Here is a 23,375-nt window from a genome sequence, read left to right as displayed (position 1 = left end):
ACCACTGCACTCCAGCCTGGGAAACAGAGCAAGACCCTATCTCAAGGGGGAAAAAAAAAAAACATGGAAGTTGCAGTTAAAGCAGCACTTACAGGGGAATTTATAGTCGCCTATATAGTTTTTTTAAAAAGCAACATCTTAAAATATTAATTTAAGCATCTACCTTAAGACAGTGGAGAAAGAAGGGCTACTGAAAGTAAGGCAGACGGAGCGCAGCACATAACGAAGATAATGAGCAGAAATCAACAACACGAGACAGCGAGACCAAAGGTGCGTTCCTTGGAAAGATGAACACAACTGTCAAAGGTAAAGGTCTTCTGACATTCTGTTATCTACAGAGATTCCTGGAACCAGCGCTGCAATCAGATACAGAGATGTTCTGTCAACACAAAGGAACTCGCTCTGCTTCCACGCTGTCGCCCCCAGGCCCTGGCAACCACGGAGTGCCCTGCATCTCTGCAGAACTCAAATTGCTGAAATCAGGAATGAGAGAGAGGACCTGACCCCTGCCTCCCGTCTCACAGAAATAGGATGAGCAAATAGCATCCGTAGGGAGTACTACTGAGTAATCAAAGAAAGTAACGACACAAGGACTTGAATGGACCGCGGGGTGGGGCGGGGAGCCAATCCCAAGAGCTAAATACCCTGCGAGTCCATTTGCATAACACTCTCAAAAGGGCAAGGTTACAGAGAGGCAGAGATCGCCAGTCCGTCTTTGCCAGGGCCGGTGGTGACAGAGGGGAAAAGCAGGGCGTTCCTTTGTGTCGACCTAACGGTTCTGTATCTTGATTGCAATGCTGGTTCCTGGAATCTGTGCAGGTAACAGAATGTCACAAAGACACCACCAGAAACATGAGTGAGTGCTAAAACTGAGGAAGCCTATGGACGGTCTGAAGCTATCGTGTCCTGTGTCCATTCCCTAGTTTTAACAGTACATAATAAAGTTACATAAAATGTTCCCACTGGAGAAAGCACAGTGAGGAGTGGGGACACCTCTTTATTATTGTTGCAGTACCGTGGGAGTCCACAAGTCACTGTTTCCTTTACTTTCGTAGAGACAGGGTCTCATTGCGCTGCCCGGGCTGGTCTCGAATGCCCGGGCTCAAGTGCTCCTCCGGCCTCAGCCTCCCAATGCACTTGGATTACAGGCAAGAGCCACCCACTGCACCTGGCCCAAACTCTTTCTAAAGGAGACTAACAAGGGGGAACATTAAAAGAAAGGAAGACTGAGTCAGACGAGGTGGCTCATGCCTGTGATCCCAGCACTTTGAGAGGCCGAGGCAGGTGGATCACCTGAGGCCAGGAGTTCAAGACCAGCCTGGCTAAGAAGGTGAAACCCCGTCTCTACTAAAAACGCAAAACTTAGCTGGGCGCAGTGGCGGGTGCCTGTAATCACAGCTACTGGGGAGGCTGAGGCAGGAGAATCACTTGAACCAGGAGGCAGAGGTTGCAGTGAGCCGAGATCCTGCCACTGCACTCCAGCCTGGCGACAGAGCAAGACTCCATCTCCATCTCCATCTCTCTCTCTCTCTCTGTCACACACACACACACACACACACACACACACACGAAGGCTAGGCATGGTGGCTCATGCTACAATCACAGCACTTTGGGAGGCCGAGGCGGGCAGATCGCCTGAGGTCAGGAGTTTGAGACTAGCCTAGGCAACATGGTGAAACCCCGTCTCTACTAAAAATACAAAAAAATTAGCTGGGCATGGTGGCGCGTGCCTGTAATCCCAGCTACTGGGGAGGCTGAGGCAGGAGAATAGTCGGAACCCAGGAAAGGCTGCAGTGAGTCAAGATGGCACCACTGCACTCCAGCCTAGGTGACAGAGTGAAACTCCATCTCAAAAAAAAAAAAAGAAAGAAAAGAGAAAGGAAGACTGGTAGACACAGCATGAGTGAACACAGCAGACCCTGCCCCACCATCCTCAGAGACGTGAGAACCAGCAGCGCAAGCGGCTCCCACCCCAGGCCACAGGCCCTTCGCAGCTCAGCCCACCAGTCCCCCCAGGCCAGTGACACCGTCCTCACAGCCACCTCCCTCCCATCCTCTCATCACAGATAAGGCGGAGGAGCCAAAGGACAGGCCCAGTGAGACTGTGGAATACATATTTGCTCTGTGTCCTGCTTCCTGGAAGTGTTGAGTGTCTTCCGGTGTGCTGATGAGGTGGCTGAGGGCTGGCAGCCCCAGGGAGCTACAGGAAGGTGGCTGGTGACTGAAAAGACCCAGGCGAGATGGGAGGGGCAGGGCCAGGGGCTGTAGAGTGAGCCGATCACCCAGGCCACGCCCTGATGTATTCCAGGAAGCCGAGGTAGAAGTCAGCAGGACTGGGGTGGGAGCTTCCCCACAGCTGAATGCGTGGAGGTTCCTGAAGGCGGCTGGCCCAGGGAAAGCATGGAGGCTCTGCGCCCCTTCCCACATCCCTCACCCTACACACCTTTTCATCTGCCTCCTTTGCAAAATCCTTTCTAAGCAAGTGGTAAATATAAGTAACAGCTGCCCTGAGTTTTGAGAGGGGCGTTAGCAAATTAAGCAAAACAAAGGGGTGATGAGAAGCTGATTTCCAGCTGGCCCCGCAGCACAGGGTAAAACCTGGGGCTTGTGGCTTGCAAGGGCTGTGGGGGGCAGGCTTGTGGAAAGGGTCTTCCCGAGGCCTCCAGTTAGGAGTGAACTGAACGGAAGCCCCCGCTCCTGCCCCTGCAGCAGAATCCACGGAAGTGCTGACTTGCTTGTGTGCGCCAGAAGGAACGTGTGACTGCAGCGACAGCCTGGAAGAAACTGAGCTTGTTATTCCCACGTTCTCAGGCCCAAGACCACAGAGCTGGGGAGGAAGTGGCCGAGCCGGGGCGTGAAACCAGCTGCTGCCACCTGGAAGTGGCAGTGATCCCCTTCCCCCACAGTGGACCTGCTAGCCAGGCCTGTCCTGTCTGCCTCCAAAAGCCACACCCAGTCCAGCCATGGCCACGGCCCCAGCCCCAGCCCAGAACCCCTTCTCCAGAGCCTATCATACATCACCTGAGTTTTCCAAAAGGTCCCCCGCTTTCACTCTTGACAGCCACCAGACAGGTCTTTAAAACACACACATCAGCCGGGTGCAGTGGCTCATGCCTGAAATCCCAGCACTCTGGGAGGCCTGACAGAGCAGGAGCGTCGCCATCTTGGACAAGCCTCTCATTCTAAAACTTCGCCTTAATAAAGACCACTTAAATCCAAAGCATAAGCCACAAATAACATCTCCAATCAGAAACATTCCAAACTCCTCCCCAACCAGAGACACTCCAGCCCTTATATAAGTCCCCTCTGGCTGGGAAGATGCTACCCGTGAGATAACCCCTCCAGGCCAGAAAGATGTCTGTCCCAAGATAACCTGCCCTCCTCCCAGAGATTCCAACCCCCGATAAGCTTCTCCACACACATAAACATTCCAAGCTGTGACACACCCCCTCACTCTAAAACCAGTACATACTCTTAGTCTGTAAGAGAAAGCGCCCCTGACCACAATGGTCCAGAAGCACCTCTCAGGTTTAACTAAAGAAAACTTGTCTTTAACTGTCAGCCGCAGTTAAAGTTCCGTGGTGTTTCTTTCCCCTTTAACTCTCACATTTGGTGCCGAAACCCGAGATGGGTGCCGGGGGTGGGGTGAGGCTCTCTTACAACCCAAGAAGCTGCGGGCAACAGCAGCTCGTCCTGAGTTAACTCCTGGACACTGAGGGTCTCTGGCCGCAGCAGCTCGTCCTGAGTTAACTCCTGGACACTGAGGGTCTCTGGCCGCAGCAGCTCGTCCTGAGTTAACTCCTGGACACTGAGGGTCTCTGGCCGCAGCAGCTCGTCCTGAGTTAACTCCTGGACACTGAGGGTCTCTGGCCGCAGCAGCTCATCCTGAGTTAACTCCTGGATACTGAGGGTCTCTGGCCGCAGCAGCTCATCCTGAGTTAATTCCTGGATACTGAGGGTCTCTGGCAGCAGCAGCTCGTCCTGAGTTAATTCCTAGACACTGAGGGTCTCTGGACACAGCAGCTCATCCTGAGTTAATTCCTGGATACTGAGGGTCTCTGGCCGCAGCAGCTCATCCTGAGTTAACTCCTGGATACTGAGGGTCTCTGGCCACAGCAGCTCATCCTGAGTTAATTCCTGGATACTGAGGGTCTCTGGCAGCAGCAGCTCGTCCTGAGTTAACTCCTGGATACTGAGGGTCTCTGGCAGCAGCAGCTCATCCTGAGTTAATTCTTGGACACTGAGGGTCTCTGGCAGCAGCAGCTCATCCTGAGTTAACTCCTGGATACTGAGGGTCTCTGGCAGCAGCAGCTTGTCCTGAGTTAATTCCTGGATACTGAGGGTCTCTGGCAGCAGCAGCTCGTCCTGAGTTAATTCCTGGATACTGAGGGTCTCTGGCCGCAGCAGCTCGTCCTGAGTTAACTCCTGGATACTGAGGGTCTCTGGACACAGCAGCTCATCCTGAGTTAATTCCTGGATACTGAGGGTCTCTGGCAGCAGCAGCTCGTCCTGAGTTAATTCCTGGACACTGAGGGTCTCTGGCAGCAGCAGCTCGTCCTGAGTTAATTCCTGGACACTGAGGGTCTCTGGCAACAGCAGCTCGTCCTGAGTTAATTCCTGGATACTGAGGGTCTCTGGCCACCTGCCCTGTCTTTTCTTTCACTTTACTTTTCCCTCATCCTCCCTTTATTTATTTATTTATTTGGTCCTCTCTCTCTCTCTCTCTCTCTCTCTCTCATCCTCATGCATCTGCAGTCCAAGAGGCCAATTCCAACTGGAACATCCAACATCAGACACTCAACCAGCTGACTGGTAAGAATGGCTCCCGCCTCCCCCGTCACCCCGGTTTCTCATGGTACCCAGGAAAAGTCAGGTCCTCGGAGGACCAGCAGGACTAAACCAGACTTGGGGACGCCCTGTTCCTTCTCAGCTTGACCATCCTCTTTAGAAAGAGGATCCAGTTCTCTGTCTCATGTCCCTTTCTCCATGTCTGATTTCTCACAGATCAAAGCTATGAGTATATTCAAAAGGCCTTTATATTTCTCTCTTCATCAATCTTGCTTTCCTGGAAAAGGTTTTTTTCCAGTTAACTGAATTAGTTTTCTCCACTCTGTCTTGCCACTCTTGGTGCACATATAAAAGACCCTAAAACAAGTTCTGGTGGCCTGGGACTCCTTGGGAAAACAGAAAAGGTGCCACAGATCCCGTTCTGGGAAAAATCTGTTTTCCTCATGGAACTTCTGGAATTAAAGGTGCCTAAGTCCCTCTCAAAATCTGTCTTTGTCTTCCAGCTATACTTGTTTATTAGGCCCTGGAAACTTTTCCTAGCCCTGTTCTTTTTTTTTTGGAGACCGAGTCTCACTCTGTCCCAGGCTGGAGTACAATGACACAATCTCAGCTCAGTACAACCTCCGCCTCCCAGGTTCAAGCAATTGTCCTGCCTCAGCCTCCCGAGTAGCTGGGATTACAGATGCACACTGCCACGCCCAATTACTTTTTGCATTTTAGTAGAGATGGAGTTTCACCGTGTTGCCCAGGCTGGTCTCGAACTCCTGAGCTCAGGCAATCTGCCCACCTCTGCCTTCCGAAGTGCTAGTATTACAGGTGTGAGTCACTGTGCCCAGCTTCCTAGCCCTGTTCTTAAAGGGCCTCACCCGAAGGCAAATAATCCAATTGGGAAATTAGCAGAAAAAAGAAAATCTTGTAACTACTGACTCTTCTGGTTGTCTGTGTGGCTACATATGTGCTATATGTGTAATGTCTAGTAAAAGAGCTCTAATTAATTGGCCTAAGGAAAATAAGCTCAGCCAGGCAGGCAGATCACAAGGTCAGGAGATCGAGACCAACCTGGCCAACGTGGTGAAACCGAAACCCAACTCTACTAAAAATACAAAAATTAGCTGCGCGTGGTGGCACGTGCCTGTAATCCCAGCTACTCAGGTGGCTGAGGCAGGAGAATCGCGTGAATCAGGGAGGAGGAAGCTGCAGTGAGCCAAGATCGTGCCATTGCACTCCAGCCTGGAGACCAAGCAAAACTCCGTCTCAAAAAACAGAAAAAAGAAAAATAAATGCTTAAATCAAATAGTTTTAAGAGAAAAGTCGAAGCCGCAGAAACTTTCAGTTCACGTGACTTTAATTTGAAACTTACTGGTACAATGAGACGAGGGTCGCCAGCACATGCTTTTGTTTGCATTTACCAATCAGGCATCTTCATACTTATCTCTGCCAAATACCCTAAGGTGTCAACATTCGGCACAGAGGCTACAAAACTCTAACAGCCTAAGCAACATGATCTTCGCTTGTGTAGTTTGTTAATAAATAAAACATTAATTCTGGTTTCATGAAGACAGCTGTATCTTATAGTATTTAGTGAAATACCCTGACTTCTTATCTTGTGGCCTTAGGCAGCCTAGACTAGACTAGATGGAAGTTTATTTTGGGAAAGAACAGTTTGTCATCTTTGACATTAATGAAAGGAAGTTTATATTTAAAAAATTGTATATGGGAAATTCTTTTCCTAAAGTAAATTAACTGGTTGTTTAAAGAATCGGATTTAAAAAAAAAAAATTGAGACAGTCTCTCTCTCTATGACCCAGGCTGGAATGCAGTGGCACAATCTTGGCTCACTGCAACCTCTGCCTCCCGGGTTCAAGGGATTATCCTGTCTCAGCCTCCCAAGTAGCTGGGATTACAGGTGTCTGCCACCACGCCTGGCTAATTTTGGTATTTTGGGCAGACATGGGGTTTCACCATATTGGTCAGGATGGTCTCGAACTCCTGACTTCAGGTGATCTGCCTGACTCAGCCTTCCAAAGTGCTGGGATAACAGGCATGAGCCACGGCACCCAGCCAAGAAAGGAATAATTACAACAAGTCAGAAAGTTGATGCATGGCAGAAATTGTCTGTGAAAGTCGTGAAAAATTTTGTAAAAGGGAATTTAGGCAAGAACTGTTGTACACTTTAAAAGTGATCAGGCCTCTTGAGTGCTTTTAAAATGTCACTGTAACGCTTCGCTATACAACCTGCCTGCTTCGCAGCTAGGTAAAACCTGGGACACAAGGAGTTAAACGCTGGGAGGAGCCAGACCTCACCTACACTTCCGTCTAGGTCCTAGGCTCCACCCCTAGCGCATAATTAAAATCCCAAACTTACCAAGATTTTCAACAAAGGTAAGGTTTGCTAAAAGCTAACCGTGTAACATGTGTTTAAAATGATTGAAGAGACGGCTAATGTGCAGGGTGTGTAAGAAAAGTAAAATGCACTTTTGGGAAAAAGATTATAAGGAGGCTTTCTGCCGACATGAAAGGTTGAAGAATCGTTCAGAAGAAAGTCACGGCGGGTTAATGTAAAGGAAACTCTGTGAGCAGGCTGGCTACAGTTAAAGGGCTATCATCCAAGTTTTCTGTAAATCCAGCATCAAAATAAAAGCACAGTGGGTTTCTCTTAAAGTACTAACCGCTCTTTAACAAAAATGATACAGCGTTGAGCGGGGTCTGTAAAGGTCTTAGCCAGTGGTCAGACATTAACATTAGGTACATGTGTACAAGGGTCTATTCAGAATTGAGTTTCCCATTAGTAGCACACTCGTACGAAGGTACAGTTTGGCTTCTTTGATATAAATCATACAGGAAGCACTGTCACATCTAAAACGGTGTCTGGCTTTCTTTGGGCTACATTTTATAGATATGTTATTGGTATGTGTCCCGAAGTTATGGGAGACTCCTATAATTCGGATGTAAATTAGTGTGTGTTTCAGTAATAATCGTCATTGTTAGGTTAAAATTACTGTGTGCCACAGAAGTGGCAGATATCCTTGTCAATTGTGTCTTTAGCTACGGCTACCCTAAAACCTTCTGTCCTCCATAACCAATTGCTGTCTTGTTTTGGTCCCTTTAAAAGGTGGTTTTATAACCAGCCACGAAGCTCTAACAGGTGCTCCTGAATGTGGGTTTCTGACTTTGGAGATTCTAACATCAGAAGAGAGGAGAAATGTCCGGGGCTTTTAAAGAGCTGAAACCTTCATTAGCGCCAAGCAGGACCGGAAGGAACCGCATGAACCAAACGCACCGGAGACTGAAGCAATCTTTTTAATGTTTTGCCGCAAATATTGCTAACCCTTTGTTTTGCTTTTCAAAGTCAAAGAAACTTTTCTCTTTTGAGCTATTAACAGCTTCTAACAATTCAGTATACTCCCATGAACAAAATCTGGAGCATACTTGTTTCTCTCTACCTGATTTTCCCCAGAATTTGAACACCATCTGTGAGTATTCTGAAGTGATGGCAATACACCTATTTGCGTTAGTGCAACAAGAATCTGTTTGCTTTTGCAACAGGACGCAACTGGAAAAACGGTCAGTTTTATCAAGGCCTCAACTGGAATGGCGTGCCTTCCTTTAAGGAATCAAACTTGACTTACGGAGCCAAGAAAGCCCTTGGAAACTGCCCTCATCCTCCGTGTACACAGTCCCTGTACAGGTTTTCTGATCTGTGGTGAGTAAGGTCACTTTCTGGCAGGCCAGGAACCCTAAGTTATCTTGGGACCTCAAGAGGAAAGGAATTCACCCAACTCACAGGTATTCGATGGTACAAATCCCTGGCTGGGCTTGGGTTTAAAAAGGTCTTATTTCACATTCCTTCTATGAAACAAAGTTCCGTCAAAGCCAATTTAAAGGGTCTATGTAACAAATGATTACTCCTGCTGCCTCGTATGCAAATAATCAAACCAAGTATAATAAAGCAAACCAATCCTACCATGATTTGTCTTCTAATAAAAATGGAGGGCTGGGCACTGTGGCTCACGCCTGGAATCCCAGCACTTTGAGAGGCCGAAGCCAGTGGATCACCTGAGGTCAGGAGTTCGAGACCAGCCTGACCAACATGGAGAAACCCCATTACTACTAAAAATATAAAATTAGCCAGGCATGGTGGTGCACGCCTGTAATCCCAGCTACTTGGGAGACTGAGGCAGGAGAATCGCTTGATCCCGGGACGCGGAGGTTGCGGTGACCCGAGATCATGCCACTGCACTCCAGCCTGGGCAACAAGAGCAAAACTTCCATCTCAAAAAAAAAAAAAAGAAAAGCTAAGTAACTAAGTGAGAACCACTCATGTGACTCAGTCCCACCTCTACCCCACCAAATACTTTTGTCATTCCCACCTCTCCTTTTAAACCACCTATTACGACTTTCTAATGGAAATTACCCATCACATTATACAGACCCGCCGCACAGTGGACTGACTAGAGCAGGGGCCGCCCTGTGGGAACTGCCTCAGCCACTCTGCTGTGCAGCAGGTCCGTATACTGCGGCACCCTCGGTGGAAGAGCAAACAAAAAACCCCAATTACCGTGGCATTTTGCTGAATTATTATCCTTCTAGCAGGAATAACGGTTACTAACCAAAAAGAACCCGTGGGCCTTTCCAAACACGTGCCTCTGCCTCTCATTAGCTTCTCTATCGGCCAGTAGGGCCTAGTAAAAACCCAGAAGGCTGAAAAGCTAGGGAGCGCCAAATAACCAAGCACACTCCCGGTGTGGAAACAAGCATAGCGTGGCGCCCCATTCCCAGGTGCCTGCACTCATGTTCTTGCCCTGCCAAATGAAACTTTTTCAAAGATTTTTAGCGGACAGGATCATGGCCATTTCACAGACAACTCCCCAAAAACATCTGCAGACGGCACTGCTCCTACAGTCAACCCAAGGCCAGAAAACTGTCCCTCGTCGGCAGGAAGTAGCCAGAAAGAACAAGGCACCCTCCTCCTTTTTACCGCTTTAGGGTCTGGACTGACAGAGCAGGAGCATCGCCATGTTGGACAAGCCTCTCATTTTAAAAGTTCATCTTAATAAATCCAAAGGGCATCAGCCTAATGGCTAGGGTCAGCATGACCATAAACCACAGATAACATCTCCAACCAGAAACATCCCAAACTCCGCCCCGACCAGAGACATGCCAGCCCCGAGATAAACCCCCTCCAGCCAGGAAGATGCCAGCCAGAGATAATCCCCCTACTCCCAAAGAGACTCCAACCCCACCATAAACTTCTCCACCCACATAAACATCCCAAGCTTGTGATCTGCCCCCTCAGCCTAAAACCAGTATATACTCTCAGTCTATATAGAAAGCATTCCTGACTGCAGTCAGCTGGGAGCACCTCTCGGCTTTAACCAAAGAAAGCCTGTCTTTAACTGCCAGCTGCATTTATGTTTCTTTCCTCTTTCTTTAACTCTTACCAGGCTGAGGTGGGCGGATCACCCGAGGTCAGGAGTTCAAGACCAGCCTGGGCAATATGCTGAAACCCCATCTCTACTAAAAATAGGAAAATTAGCCAGGCGTGATGGTGCACGCCTGTAATCCCAGCTACTCCGGAGACTGAGGCAGGAGAACTGCTTGAACCCAGGAGGCACAGGTTGCGGTGGGCTGAGATGGCACCACTGCATTCCAGCCTGGGCAACGCAGTGAGACTCCACCTCAAAAAAATAAAAACAAAAACGCATACATCTCTGAGAGCAGGGCCTCCGAGCTTCTCTCAGCTTTGCCCCTCCCGGCTGACTAGGCAGCAGGCACTGCTGCTCCGGCTCCTGTCTCCGCTCCACCTCAGGGCCTCCGCACCTGCTGCCTGCACTTCCCCTGGAAGGGAACAACACGCTCTTGTCCCAGATCAGATCCTGGAAGGTGAGCAGCTGGGCGTCCTCAGAGGCCTCTGTCTGAAGGTCACCTGCTGGGTGCAGCCTTCCCTGTTCCCCCAGCTGAAGCAGCACCACCCCTTGAGGGCCCTAATCCAGTCTCTCCCCTGTCCTCTTGTGTTCCTTGCTGGCTCCTCAGCACCTGGCCTCGTGCAGTCAACATGGAGACATTGGAGGACACAGCCTCCCGAGCCCTTCTCTGTGCCCAGCGACCTGCCATGGCAGGGTGCAGGTGCCTTCGCTGTCTTCTGTTGTCAGGGATGGCAGAGTCAGCTGACATGAGGTGCACCCCTGAAGCTTGTACTTGGCAGCCAGGACCGAGAGCCCCCACAGTGAGCGCTCAGTGACCATCACCATTTACCCTCACCATCACCCCACAGGGAGGCACACAGAGACACTGCCCCAAGTCAGCGGCACTGACAGAGTTCGTGAGCTCTGGTTCCACGCCAAGCTCTAGCTCTACACTTCAAACCAAGTGCTGCCCCGGATGTGGTCCAAGAAGCCCCTGGGAGCCCACAGATGTGCTTGCCCCTGGTGAGCGCCATGGCACATGGGGCACTACAGGACCCTGAATCGGTCACTACTTCCTGGGGGCACCAGAGAGGGGACCAGTCAAAGCCAGGCTGGGGAGCTTATTCCAAAGAGGATCTCTTTCGGCTCAGGCTAAAGGAGAAGTTCAGGCTGAAAGAGATCCAGTTTCTCTCCGGGGCTGCTCCGGGCCCAGACAGTGAGGGAAGAACCAGGAGGTGGCTGACGCAGAACACATGGAGGTGGAGGGCCGGGGTGCCAGGGTGGCTTCCTGAGATGCACACAGCCTTGGCTAGAGACCGACAGGCCCGACCTGTGTTCCTAGGCTGCGCTCCTGGAGCCCGTGCTGAGGCTCAGGGCAAAACCAACTGCCCACAGGATGAGCGGACCTGGCCCAACGTTGCAGGTGGTTAAGGCTGGTCTGGGTTCCAGCAGGCGCGGCTCATCCAGTCCCCGTGCGGGCTTCCTCTGCACACCTGGCCCCCAAGCTTCCTGTCATGCTCAGACCACCGTGCACCTGGCACAGTACACGGGGGCCAGGTCCCTTGATTCCATCCTCACCACACTCAGCTGCAAGCCTCCCATGGCAGCCCCAGCCTACACACCAGGGCCCTCTGCCTGTTCCTTACCAGATGGCATCGCAGGTCTGCACCCGGGAGTCTCGGCCTCACAGAGCCAGAACACCCCACCACCCCCAACCAGCCCCCTGGAGCCCACAGAGGCCCCTCCCAAGCATGCGCACGGATGGAGCAGAGACCTCGGAAGCTCCCTGGAGATGACGGCAGCTTGTACTGTTAGGATTTCACTTCACTGTCATTGCTGATTTTTTTTTTTAAGAGACGGAGTCTCACTTGTCACCCAGGCTGGAATGCAGTGACATGATCTCCGCTCACTGCCACCTCTGCCTCCAGGGTTCAAGTGATTCTCCTGCCTCAGCCTCCCGAGTAGCTGGGACTACAGGCACCCACCATCATGCCCAGCTAATTTTTGTATTTTTAGTAGAGACAGAGTTTCACCATGTTGGCCAGGCTGGTCTCAAGCTCCTGACCTCAGGTGATCTGCCCTCCTTGGCCTCCCAAAGTGCTGGGATTATAGGAGTGAGCCACCACTCCCAGCCTGTCATTGCTGATTTTAATACCATAAAATAAATGATTTTTCTAATGAACATCCCTCTAGAAAGCCTGTTAGGGTAGCAACCACTTCAGCCCAGCAGCTCCCAAGGCCGCAGCCCTCCCTTTGGCTGAAGGCCAAATTAATTAGTTCAGTGAGACCTCGGGTTTCACGGAGCAGGCCCTGGACCCCCAGGTACATGACCAACTCCTGGGCAGTGGCATCTGGTACCCTGAGAAGTGGGGGTTGGAGCAGGGACACCTGTGCATGAGCCAGGGGACAGCCCAGGGGCACAGAATGTAACCAAATCCTTCTCACCAAGAGCAGAGCGTCTGCGAGAACCAGTCACACCCTGAGCCCTCCCAAGGGCCCAAGTGGCGCCATTAAGCAAGGGAACACGTCCTCCAGATCTGTCACTCCCCAGTAAACCCTGGGTTCACCGGAGCAGAAAACCTAACAAGGCATACACAACAGGCTGGAACAGGCCGGAACAGGGGAGACGCAGAGTTCTGGTCTTGGGGTCAACGCTGCCTCCGGTCCAGCCTCCCCCAGAAACCCCCACGCCTGCTTCCCGGCCCATAAAACCCTGGTCAACCCACCTGGCTGCCCTGTTACGATAAAGAGGCCGCAAAAACGACTATTTTCAAGTTGCTTTATGAACACACTTCCACGGCTCCTTACCTTCCTTCCCAGCGCAAACACGAAGGGCAGCAGAAATGCTGAGCTCCCTCGGAATGGAGAAAGATTTCAGGAACTTCCAGCCCAACATCTATTCATAGTCAAGAAAAGAAACAAGCCCAGAGAAAAATCGGTACCGTTACCTCCCGGGGCCCGCCTGGCCACTGCTGCTCTGGGTTGGGGCCTCAATCTCTGCTCAGTGGACGCTGGCCTGAGCCTTCCTGGGATGAGGCCGCCCTGGGCACTGCAGGGCCTCCACCCACCCCACTCCAGGAGCACTCCCAAATCCTGACCATCGCAAACATCCCCAGCTGTGGCCAGGCATTCCTTAAGAGACAGAATTGCCCCTGGGGTGAGAACTACTTCACCAAGGGGTTTCCACACAGGAACTCAGTTAACCTCACCCAGCCTTGAAGCAGGGACCGGAGAGCTACCCTAACTGTGGAAATAAAGACACAGACCCAGGAGAGGGGGATCTGAGCCCGGCGGGCCAGGCACGTGGGTAGCAGGCCTCCGGTGCCCATCCTCCTCCTGCCAACCCTCCCGCAATCCCCCCCCACCAGATCACGCAAGCCCTTTGAAGCCGCCTGTGGCTCTAGGATATTATTCCCAGGCTGTGTTGATCCACAAGTCTCTCTTCTGGGCTTTCTGACAGCCAAAGAAGCACTCCAACTTCCTGCCATTCTCTTCCCGGAAACACTTCCTCCAGGCCAAGCGCCTCCCAAGCCCCGCCAGCCCCGCACCTCCCCATCAGCGGCAATGCCTGAGGCGCTGCCAGCACTGGGCCGCCAGGACCCTGTGGCCCCCCAGGACCAGTGCACGGTTCACTGCTCCCCAGCAGAGGCGAGAGGCTATGGGCAAGGGTCTACAGGGAGGACAGGCCCAGGACCCCGCCAGACAGACTGGCTCTCCTTCAGCCGCACCTGCCACAGCGCCTCCTGCCATTGCTGCTGAATGTCAGGTGTGCCTCATCTCCCCAGCCAGACACCGTCAGAGCCATTCCTGCCTGGGGTAGGCGGAGGCAGGAATGGGGGGGTGGCAGGAAGAAACATGGGCCCTGTCTGCTGAGCACCAGGCCCCCCATCTACAGCATCCAGGCTGGCACCATGCCCAGTGCATCTGGGGCCAGGGGCCTCCCCAAATCATCAACGGTGTAGGGTCGGCTCTCAGGGAAAACACACGATAATGTGAAAGACAGCGCCACAAACACACGTGAAGCATCTCACCAACAGTTTTCACAACTACATGTCGAAATGGTAACACTGGGGGTATATGGGCTCAATACAATATGCTATCATAATTCATTTCCCCCGTCTCTCTTCACGTTTTTTTTCTGAGACATAGTTTCGCTCGTTGCCCAGGCTGATGTGCAGTGGCACAATTCTCCAGCCTCAGCCTCCCGAGCAGCTGAGATTATAGGAGTCCGCCACCACACCCAGCTGATTTTGCATTTTTAGTAGAAACAGGGTTTCGCCATGTTGGTCGGGCTGGTCTCAAACTCCCGACCTCAGGTGATCCACTCGGCCTCCCAAAGTGCTGGGATCCCCGTGCCCGCCCCTCTCTTCACATTTTAACTCAGCTATCAGAGAATTCAGACCCAGCCTTGCTCTGCATCCTCACTGGACAGTGCTGCCTTAGAAAATATATCACTTTTAGGCCTCATGCGGTGGCTCATACCTGTAATCCCAGCACTTTGGGAGGCTGAGGAGGGCGGATCACTAGGTCAGGAGTTCGAGACCAGCCTGGCCCACATGGTGAAACTCTGTCTCCACTAAAAATACAAAAATTAGCTGGGCATGGTGGCAGGCACCTGTAATCCCAACTACTTGGGAGGATGAGACAGGAGAATCACTTGAACCCGGGAGGTGGAGGCTGCAGTGAGCCAAGATCACACCCCTGCACTCCAGCCTGGGTGACAGAGCAAGACTCCACCTCAATGGGGCGACACCAACAACAGGACAGGGAAGGGCAGGACAGCCATCGGACCCTGTCTGATAGACTCAGGGGTCCTGCGCACCAGGGGTGACCTTACAGGACACAGCAGAGGGTGGGGCAGAGCTGTGGTGAGCTGGGGCCACGCTGCTCTGCAGAGCAGGGACACGGGAGCCCTGTGGCTGCATGCACACTTCCACAACGGGCCAGGCTTTGTGCAGCCCTGTGGCTGCATGTGCCCCAATGGCTGGGGCACATACCTGAGTGGGACCCGGTCCAGCTCAAGCTGAAGACAGCGCAGCACAGCGCAGAGAGAGGAGGCCCATGCCCCAGACTCACCACTAGCAACCTGGAGCCCAGACCCTGTGTCCTCACATGGCACCTGTGCGCCCCTGCAGGCCAGCCAAGCCACTGCGCCTCGAAGCCTATCTACAGCCCAGCCTCAGCCAAGCTAGCCCTCCCCACCCCAGCCCAGCCCCTAAGACAGCCCCACAAATAGTTTCTATGCTGTCTTTGCTCCGGGCCAGCTGGGCCCCCAATCTGCACGGTGCAGCACAGGAATTTCTGAGCTCTGCAACGGACCAGGGAAGGGATGGGGCAGGAAAAATGAGAAACAACTCGAATGTCCACTGAGATAAATGGATAAACAAAACAAGGCCCTTTGGCACAGGGGAGTAGGTGCAGCAATGAAAGGGGCAGGCAGGCCAGGTGCAGTGGTTCACGCCTGGAATCCCAGCACTGTGGGAGGCAGAGGCGAGTGGATGACCTGAGGTCAGGAGTTCGAGACCAGCCTGACCAACGTGGTAAAACCTCATCTCTACTAACAGTACAGAAATTAGCCGGGCATGGTGGCGGGTACCTCTAATCCCAGCTACTTGGGAGGCTGAGGCAGGAGAACCGCTTGAACCAGAGGTGTAGAGGTTGAGGTGAGCCGAGATTGCACCACTGCACTCCAGCCTGGGTGACAGAGGCTCTGTCTCAAAAAAGAAAAGAAAAGGAACGACGCTCTGACACGGGCCATGCGTGGATGCACCTCGAGCACGCCACCCCCACTGAGAGAAGCCAGACACAACAGCCACACAGCATGTGACTCCATCCCTACGAAATGTTCAGGACAGGTTGACCCAGAGACAGGAAAGGGGTGTGTGGGTGCCTGGGGATGGGGGAGGGATGTAGAGTGAGTGCTGGTGGGGACAGGGTGTCTTTGAGTAATAACAGGAATGTTCTAGAGTTTGACAGTGGTGATGGTTGCACAACTGTGAATGTACTAGAAACCACTCAATTGTATAATTTTTTATTTTGGGGATAGGGTCTCACTCTGTCACCCAGGCTGGAGTGCAGTCGCATGATCTCGGCTCACTGCAGCCTCCACCCCCTGGGTTCAAGCAATTCTCATGCCCCAGCCTCCCAAGTAGCTGGGACTACAGATGACCGCCACCACGCTTGCTAATGTTTTTGTATCTTCACTAGAGACGGGGTTTCACCATTTTGCTCAGCCTGGTCTCAAACTCCTGGCCTCAAGTGATCTGCCCACCCCAGCCTCCCAAAGTGCCAGAATTGGAGGCATGAGCCATAGTGCCCAGCCTGAACTGTATACTTTAAAGAGATGACTTTTACAGTATGTGAATGATATCTCCATTAAAAGTATTTTTTTAATACTAAACAGTACTTTTTTAAATGACGGCCTCCCTAAGGGAGGCTGCCCTAGAAAACTCAGAACCTGGTGGGTCCCCGAGGCCAGCGGGCGGGCAGCTGTGAGGCAGCTCTCCCTGGTGACGGGAATGGCTTCTAGACTCGCCAACCGGACCGTGAGCTCCTGGAGGACAGGGCTGCCTGCAACCTCCTGTCTCCATGACCACACTGGTTCCGAGGAGCCTCCAGAGACACCCCAGAACCTGGGTGCCTGCAGCATGCAAGCTGGGCTTCACCCTGACCCCATCGCTCTCGGGGCTCCCAAGCCACAGCCCCAAGTCTCCTCCCTGCTCCCTCTGCTCCCAAACTCACAGTTGTCTGTGACACTTTCACAACGGGCCAGGCTCTGTGCACACAGCAGTTCCTTCAGGAAGCCCCCGGGCACACTGGCCTGCCCTGTGCTTCCCCAGGCTTAGTTTTCTGTTTTTTTCTGAGACACGGTCTTGCTCTGTCACCTGGGCTGGAGAGCAGTGATACAGTCATGGCTCACTGCAGGCTCGGACTTCTGGGCTCAAGCACTCCTCCTGCCTCAGCCTCCCGCGGTGCTCGGTTACAGCCATCCAGCACCTGGGCTTGGTTTCTAGCATTCCTGGCAGCTCTTCCCTATCTCCTTCCACCAAGAGGCCCTGCGGGCAGCAGACACTGCTCATCTGGCCACCCTGAGCCCCTGACCAGGCACGCATGAACTTGACAACTGTCACTCAGAGCTGGACAACGCAAACCCACTCAGAGGAACCCAAGGTGTGGCGCCACTACAGCCACGCCTCCTGAGCTCCCAACGACCATGCTCCAGCCTGGGCCTGACCACACCTGCTGGCTGCAGCCCATCCCTCCTCCCTCCCTGGGCCAGTGACAGGCACAGCAGCACACAGGCTATTCTGATGAACGCTGCTGCCCTTTAAGCTGTAGCTGAGAACCAGGCGCTACTCTTCCTTTGGGGTACGCAGGACACCCATGACTGGAGGGGCCAAGGAAATCCTGCGGCTCCGCCAACCCCAGCCCAGACAGTAACACAAGACGCCTTATGTTCTTTTTTCCAGGACGGAGTCTCATGCCATCACCCCACCGCCCAGGCTGGAGGGCACCGCTCTAGCGTGTTGTCGGCTCCCCACAACCTCCGCCTCCTAGGTTCAAGCGAGTCTCCTGCCTCAACCTCCCAAGTAGCTGGGACTACAGGCACCCGCCACCACACCCAGCCAATTTTTGTAGTTTTAGTAGAGACGGGGTTTCGCCACATTGGCCAGGCCAGACTTGAACTCCTGATCTCAGGTGATCCACCCACCTCAGCCTCCCAAAGTGCTGGGATTACAGGCGTGAGTCACCGTGCCTGGCCAAGATGCCTTATGCTCCAAGGGGTGTCAGGAGAGCAACTTCCTCCACCTTGTCCCTACCCTTCCTGGGGGAAGCAGTCAGAACAGAGTGGTGAAAGGAGTGTACTTTCGACGGGCTTTACTCAGTCGCATGCTAGAGATGGCGCTCCTCTCTCACGACCAAGATAATGAGATCCACGCAGCCCAGCTGCAAGATAGGAGGCCTGCTCTGCTTACAGCTGACTCGTCTGACGATGAGATTTTAGGAGAGAGAGGGACAATGGCAAAATGACGCAACTGCCCCAGCCCAGCAGCTGGGTTTGGGTCCTGCTCAAATTGCAGGGAGCCCAGGGTGCCGCCCCCTCACTCAGGGCACCCAGCCAGAGTGTCCAGGGCTGTCGCCAGGGCGCCTGGTCTGGCCAGCTTCCGGGTTGCTGCCTAGACATGCTACAGCCCTGAGTCCTGGCTGAGGACCCAGCCCATTTCCATCCCGCCATGACTGAGGAGTCCACAGCACCTGTGGGTGGTTTCAGGCTGGCCCTGTGGTCAGAAGGGACCCCTGGGACCCATCACACAACGTGAGACTCTGAATCCACGGCTGGTTCATCTTACACAAATCATGTCTCCATGTTCTCTCCCCAGAGACCAGGGCAGCCACAAAAACAAAAATGTGCCCACTGCCACCACCCACAGCCTGGAAGGTGCCATCACCTGGGCCCAGCTATGAATGCTGAAGGGAGGTCTCTGCAGGGGAAATCCTGCCACCGGGCCCTCAGCTCACATTTTCACAGGGCGTCGTACAGGCTTGTCTGAAAAACGCAGTGGCGGTCGTGCCTACCGGCAAACGGGGCCAGGTCTGCACAAGTGACTGTCGCTGGGCACCTGAGGGCCCCCGGGGTGCAGCAGGCAATGGCAGTGGGCCTCAGGATTCTCAGCCTTTGTCCCACTGAACAAACACAATCCCAGTCCAGAGCCACAGAGAAACTTCGCGCTCGGCCACAGCGGCTGTGCCAAAGAGGCACAGCCCGCCAGCGGGGCGGAGATGGCTGGATGCAAACTTGTCATCCATCCCCTCGTGTTCGCTGAGATCACTGAGGTGGAGAAAGAAAGAAAAGAAAGGCAGGGAAGGGCGGGAGAGAGAGAGAAGCAGGCAGAGACAGCGGGCAAGCAAAAAAAAAACAAAAAAAGAAAGAAAAAAAAGGCAACTTTTGAAAGCCAAGAAATTCTAAGCAAGCCTTTCCAAACTGTTTATTTCAATCAAGGAAAGAAAGCATGACCGTAAATTAACGGTACGATTTCTTGACAAGTCAGAACGTTCCTGGGACAGGCCCAAATCTAAGACGCCAAAGACCTGCTTGGCTCAGAAAATGCCTGTCAGCCAGGAGAAGAGCAAGACAGAGGAAGTGTGGCCGGGCACCGTCCCCTGCTCGGCCACGAACCGATGGCCACCGGTGGGCGCCTGCAAAGTGGCGCCTGCCACTCACTACAAAGCTGAGCTGTGCACCAGCTAAGCCACCTTGCTCATGATTCTGTGCTCGGGGGACAGCAGAAACCACGGTCTGCGACTCCCTGCCCCTCCCGTCGGGGGCGCCAGCACTGGTAACGAGGGGGTTCAGATGCTTGCAAAACAAAAGCTTTGTGAAATTGTGCAATGCTGTCTTCCTTTTAAATAAACCCTCAGTTCCTGACAGGTCCCACTGAACTCCTCAGGCCGAGTACGCGGTTCTGAGGCTTGCTGAGTTGTAACAGAAAGGCGACCACGTGAACCCCAGGGCAAGAGAGTCCAGCATCTCCACCAGCCAAGTGTCCCCCCGACCTCCACTGTGTGTACCGGCTTTTTTCCTCCTCTATCGTGAAGCTGTCTGGGTGGATATCAGCATCACATTTTTCTTACGTTCCAGAAGTTTTAAGAATCCTCAAAATGACCCATGACCCTTTTTTTTTTTTTTTTTTTTGAGACAGAGTTTCACTCCTGCTGCCCAGGCTTGAGTGCAATGGCACGATCTTGGCTCACCACAACCTCCGCCTCCCAGGTTCAAACGATTCTCCTGCCTCGGCCTCCTGAGTAGCTGGGATTACAGGCATGCACCACCACACCCAGTTAATTTTGTATTTTCATTAGAGACCGGATTTCTCCATGTTGATTAGGCTGGTCTCACACTCACGACCTGAGGTGATTCAACCCACCTCGGCTGGGTTGAATCCCAAAGTGCTGGGATTACAGGCGTGAGCCACTGCGCCTGGCCATGACCCATTTTTCTTTTTTTAAGTTTAGACTATGGCTCTAAATGCTTTGAAGTTGGAAAGATACAAATTCACTAATTCAGGCCAAGCAGGATGGTTCATTCCTGTAATCCCATCACTTTGGGAGGCCGAGATGGGCGGATCCCCTGAGGTCAGTTAGAGACCAGCCTGCCCAACAGAGCGAAACGCCATAGCTACTAAAAATACAAAGATTGGCCAGGGGCGGTGTCTCACACCTGTAACCCCAGCACTTTGGGAGGCCGAGGCAGGTGGATCACGAGGTCAAGAGATCAAGACCATCCTGGTCAACATGGTGAAACCCCGTCTCTACTAAAAATACAAAAAATTAGCTGAGCATGGTGGTGCGTGCCTGTAATCCCAGCTACTCAGGAGGCTGAGGCAGGAGAATTGCCTGAACCCAGGAGGTAGAAGTTGTGGTGAGCCGAGATCGTGCCATTGCACTCCAGCCTGGGTAAACCAGAGTGAAACTCCATCTCAAAAAAAAAAAAAAAAAAAAAAATTAGCCAAGTTACTCGAGAGGCTTAAGCAGGAGAACTGCTTGAACCCGGGAGGTGGAGGTTGCAGTGAGCCGAGATCACCCCACAGCACTCCAGTCTGGGTGACAGGGCAAGACTCTATCTCCAAAAAAAAAAAAAAATCCATTCCACAAGGAATGTCCACTGAACATCCACCATGTCCCAGGAGCTGCCCTATGTCCTGGGGGATCACGAGGCTGACGCCATTTCCATAGTTTTCCATGGTGTGGCCCTCACGCCCTAGCCAGGTATTTGCAAACTACTACCCACAGCCACCTGTTTTTGTACAGCCTGCAGTCTAAGAATGGTTTTAGCATTTTTTAATGGTTGAGGAAAAAAGTAAAAGAAAAATGTCTAATCATGTAAAATTGCATGGAATTCACATCTCTGTATGCATCAATAAAGTTTTATTGAAACACAGGCACACTTGCCCACAGGAGCTTTCCCGCTACAAAGGCAGAGCAGAGCAGTCAGGACAGAGATGACCTCTGGCTGACAAAGCCAAAAATATTTCCTCTCTGTCCTTTCAGAAAAAGCCCCTGCCCTAGTGGATGAGACAAACAGATGCATAAACAGATTAACACCCAGCTCTGATCAGGCAACGTGCAAACGAGGAGAAGCAGGGAGGGGAGGTGACTGGAGAGACAAGGAGCCCGCTGGGTGGAAGGCGCCCCAGGCAGCAGGACAGCAAGTACGCAGGTCCTGGGGCAGGGAAGGCCGCGCTGGGAAAGGAGCCGGCGAGAAAGGGAGAACGGGAGGGAGGGAAGGAAGAACAAGGCCACAGATGACAGAGCAAAGGCGCCACACGTAGGGGTCCGGAATTTTTCCCAAGGACGATAGGAAGCCACTGGAAGGTTCTGAGCAGGGAAAGACCTTTTGGGTTTTTGTGGTTTTTAGTCCTTTAACTTTGTTTGTTTGTTTAAGACGGAGTCTCACTCTGTCGCCCAGACTGGAGTGCAATGGTGCGATCTCGGCTCACTACAGCCTCCACCTCCCAGCCTCAAGCAATCCTCCTGCCTCAGCCTCCCGTGCCACCACACCCAGCCAATTTTTGTAGAGAGAGGATTTCACCATGTTGGCCAGGCTGGTCTCAAACTTCTGACCTCAAGTGATCCGCCCACCTCAGCCTCACAAAGTGCTGAAATTAGAGGTATGAACCACCGCACCTGGCCAGTTTTTTTACATTTTTATTTTATTAATTATTATATATATATATTTTGAGATGGAGCCTTGCCCTGTCACCCAGGCTGAAGTGCAGTGGCGCGATCTCAGCACAATTCTCCTGTCTCAGCCTCCCAAGCAGCTGGGACTAAAGGTGCGCACTGCCGTGCCCAGCTAATTTTTTTTTATTTTTGGTAGAGACGAGGTTTCACCATATTGGCCAGGCTGGACTCAAACTCCTGACTCAGGTGATCTGCCTGCCTCAGCCTCGCAAAGTGCTGGGATTACAGGCGTCAGCCACCACACCCAGCCAGTTATTTTTTTTATATATAATTTATTTTAGGGAGCAGTTTTAGGTTCACAGCAAAACCAGGCAGGAGGTAGAAACTTGCCACGTTCCCCGCTCCCCCAGGAAAGGCCGTTTTCCAGGCTCCTCAGGAGGGAATGGACAGACGGGGACCTCACCGAGCCCAGCATCCCAGAACAGGCCAAGTCACACAGCGAGTGAGCTGGAAAATCAATTTGTCTAAAAACCAAAAACATCAATTCATCAATCCACTCCTGCCTCAGCATTTGAGAAGGTACAAGTTTTTTTTTAATATAATGGTTAAGCTCATTTGAATGTGTATTAGTAAAGGCATGTGCAGCGAGGCCGGGTGCGGCGGCTCAGCCCTGTAATCCCAGCACTTTGGGAGGCCGAGGTGGACAGATCACTTGAGGTCAGGACTTCAAGACCAGCCTGGCCAAATGGTGAAACCCGTCCCTACTAAAAATAGAAAAATTAGCTGAACGTGGTGGTGGGCGCCTGTAATCCCAGCTCTCGGGAGGTTGAGGCTGGAGAATCGCCTGAACTCAGGACGCAGAGGTTGCAGTGAGTCGAGATCTGGCCGTGTACTCCAACCTGGGGAACAAAGCGAGACTCGGTCTCAGAAAAAAGCATGTGCGACCAGCACATTAACGTCCCACGGCTTTGGGGACATTGCTGGTCAGGAAGAGGCCAAGATCAAAGAGGTGAGTCAGCCCACAACCAACTGCAAGAAACCTGTCCAGCAAACTGACAGGTCAGGGCTCTGGTGACAGGATGTGTGGAAGCGCCACCTCTGGGAGCAGCCAAGCAACCCTGGGCAGGGACCTGTCAGAGCCCAGGGGCTAGAGAGCAGCCAGGAAGACCCCATGGGTGCTGGGCTGCCCCTCGGTGCAGGGGAGCTGGGGGGTTCTGCGGAGGGCTCCTCTCCTCTCAGGTGGAAGCTGCTACCCTGAAAGGGCAGAGGGACAGTCACGGAGAATCTGAACAGACAGACGAGGAGTGTGGCCAGGACAAACTGCAAATAGGAGCCACTCATTGTTAAAGGGTGAGGCGGGAGGAGGCAAAGGGAACTGAGGCACATCAAGGTCACAGCACAATATGAGCTGCTGCAGGGCTCACGGCCAAGACCGAGGTTCTCACTGGGGGGCAACAATGCTTCCCAAGGGGCATTTTTGGTTGCTACAGCTTAGGGGAC

The 23,375-nt window shown here is 52.6% G+C and overlaps 1 protein-coding gene across 13 annotated transcripts in view; it reads right to left on the bottom strand.

The window, feature by feature from the left end:
• The window catches only part of KDM4B (lysine demethylase 4B), a 181,158-nt gene that overhangs the window by 154,325 nt on the left and 3,458 nt on the right, over positions 1 to 23,375 (bottom strand). The window contains exon 1 of one of the 13 annotated variants that reach the window (XM_078361601.1): positions 13,002 to 13,668. The exons of the other annotated variants lie outside the window; for them this stretch is intronic. The gene's annotated coding sequence lies outside the window, so the exon portion shown is untranslated. Of the gene's footprint in view, positions 1 to 13,001; positions 13,669 to 23,375 lie in introns of those variants that run through there. 13 annotated transcript variants of the gene reach the window in all.

Source organism: Callithrix jacchus, chromosome 22 (assembly GCF_049354715.1).
Source record: "Callithrix jacchus isolate 240 chromosome 22, calJac240_pri, whole genome shotgun sequence".
NCBI lineage: Eukaryota > Metazoa > Chordata > Mammalia > Primates > Cebidae > Callithrix > Callithrix jacchus.
Note: the sequence above shows the minus strand (reverse complement) of the source record. Positions and strands in the feature narration are given on the sequence as shown.